We start from the raw sequence: 3104 nt of genomic DNA on the forward strand, positions 1-3104 counted from the left end.
TGAAACCATGAAGCTTCTTTTGACTATCCACGAAAGTAGTAAGTTCCTTTAGAGGTATGTCCTTCCCCCTCTCAGATAAGTCCTCCGATAAGTCAACATCAATGAAATCTGATTTCATTTTCTTAAAAATGATTTTCTTTCGCCTCTGTCGAGGTTGTTCCACCTCACCTTTCCCACCTCCTTTAATAGGGTTTGAGGATGAACCCTCCTTTTCAACGTTTTTACTTTTGAAACGAGCTCTTAAACTGGCGCAAAAACGAAAACCATTTTTTTAGCAAAATACTCGAATCAACAACAACATGATTTTCATAAATAGAAAGCTTACCCAAATAATTCATTATAGATTGTTTATCTTTTTCCCAAGTAAATCAAAAACCGAAATTAAATTTTTTCTGTCAATACCCTCAACCAGATACCCAATAACACACTCATTTCTCCGACTAATCTTTTCAAAACCCAAAATATGTTGAGGCTCAGAACACCCAAAAAAAAGAAAACTTTCACCTAAATTTTTGTCCAAATAGAATGGAAAAATCTCTTCAGTACTTCTCACTTCTAAAAACATCTCCTTGAAATCCTTGAAGGACGACTTATACAACTTGAAAACCGAAAAGCCGGGTGTACTATTCAAGTTCACCCAACCCTCCTTCCAAACACCCTTCGCCTGGAACATCAAGAAGAACAATTCCAAAGAAGTTTTTTCTTTCAAATACTACATTAAAATCTCAAAACACCACAAGAAAGCCCACCCATTAGGGTAAAGTTGTGACGGGACACAATTCAGTTGGTTCAGGACATTGCATCCAAAGCTTGTAAATGGAAACTTCATCCGCAGTTCCTCCAACACATAACTATGCATGTAAAAAAATTCATATCCATTCCCCCTATGAAACACACGATCTACCTTAGAACATGGTAACAACTCCACCCGGACTCCAGAACCCTCCCTCACTATCTTTGTAACATCTACCTCACTGACACTTTCCTTATCCACAAATAATGAACCCCTAATCTTGACATCTTTACTCACCCACTCATATGTCCAGTCAATCTCTGCCTTTTTTCCTTTTCAAAACCTATTATTCACATGCCAGAAAACAAAAAGTAGAAGAAGAAAGCAAATTAAACAAAACATAAAAATAGAACTGTATACTTACCTCTTTTACTCATGTCCATATCAAGATTTTTTCACACGTTTTGGAAGAAGTGACTTTCTGTAAACAAAGTCTATTTGGATTCCAAGTTCACAATTAAAACCAACTTTAACTAAACAATTCAGTTCCATTATGACTGCTACCATCAATCACATCAACTGTACTGATGGATTTGGAAAGTGGAAAAGCTAAAACACTTATCTAAATGCCATTTAATCTCTCTCTCTCTCTCTCTCTCTCTCTCTCTCTCTTCATTTAATTGCCTTTTCTTTTAACCATTTAATGCTACCTTTAACTCTTATTTTTAATAAAGTATGTTGAACTGGGGGCTCCATAACCATCACATTCGCCGAGTTATAACTTACCAAAAATCTCAACCTACTTTATTAAAAAATCATCAGAACAAACTTGGGGGCTATGATATGGCTGTTACAAAATCAAACGTTATAACTCGGTCTCAGGCATTATAGCTCGCCCAGAGCGTTATAACTTGGCCTCGCAGATTATGACTAGCTCCAACGATTATAATTCGGCTTCATACATAAAACAAATATCATAACGTTCTGATATGATACCAATCTTCTTCAATGCAAATAAATTCTGAAAATGCAACTGTCAAAACTGGCCTCGCATATAAAGAAGGTAAGACGTTCTTATCAAGGCATGATTTTCTGAATACATTGAATTGACTTAAGTATCGGAGTGCCTTTTGCAGGTACTCTCCCCCTTTGTTCTTTCTACATCAAGGCACACTCTCTGGACAAAAAACTCGGACTCAAGAGAGAAAGCTCAAAGTCGGCTGTCAAAGTAGACGAGCCATACCTAGTCCAACCACGCAAGAAAACATTTTATATCTTCTTCTCCTCCGTTTTCCTTCCAAAAAATAGGCAAAAATGTCTAATAGTAACGAATATGTGGTTGTCCGTGTGTATCCCAAACGTCGTATGAGAAACAGTGACATGGGGTGATATTTGAGTGTGAGAATCCATTACTGTTGCGCACTCAGCGCGTAAGTTCGTTGTCCGAGTTAAAAAATCTGATAGTGAGCAACCTTGGTGGTTTAGGGAGAAAAGAGATTGGAAGGGTGGGGTATAGGTTGCTAGTACTGTTGGGTAACAGAGTTTTTCAATTTTTCTTCCAGACATCCTCGCCTCATCCTATGGATGTCAGGAACCTGTCGACATTGACCGGGGCCCCCGACACCAGCTGCTCTCCATTAAACTGGCACTTCACCCGTGAACCTGGTGAAACTCGACGATGTTGAAGCAGACGAAGGGGACGACGGACATCCATGTCCTCCACTCTGCCTCGTCGATAAACCTTGCCTGGCACATAGCCTACAAGGCAGGGTCATTGTACGGCGTCCAAACAAACTGAAACAACAGTTGTGAAATAATGGTCACGGATACAAACTAAATTAAAGGATAAATAAATATTTGAAGTCTCAATATGTAATTATTGGTTCGTTATAAATATGTAATTAAAAAATAAGTGAATTAATATATATAAATATAAAATTTGAGTGCTAACCTTATCCATCTGTAACTAGTCTAGCGATAGACGTCATCGAAGGACCCTCGTCTCGTGCTGGTCCCTGCTCTGCTGTGTCAACCCAATCAACCTGTCACTGGTTACAAGAATAACACGAGTTCAATTTAGGGAATGTCATAATGAGTTACAAATTCAAAACACAAGCAAGGCAAAAACAATAGTTACTTCGCTGCCATAGTATACATGAAAACCTGTCGATCAGGTGGACACCACTGGAGAAATCTCTGGTATATCCAAGACATCAACAGCGGAGTGCATCTGGCGATGTCTGTCATGCCTCGGTGTGTTACAAAGCACAGCGAATGTTATGTCTATGCAAGCACTACCGAGCACCAAGGCAACCCACGACATCTCTCAAAGTCTTGAAGCAGTGGCAGCCAACGGTGATGGACCAAGTTG

This window comes from Arachis ipaensis, chromosome B08 (assembly GCF_000816755.2).
Source record: "Arachis ipaensis cultivar K30076 chromosome B08, Araip1.1, whole genome shotgun sequence".
NCBI lineage: Eukaryota > Viridiplantae > Streptophyta > Magnoliopsida > Fabales > Fabaceae > Arachis > Arachis ipaensis.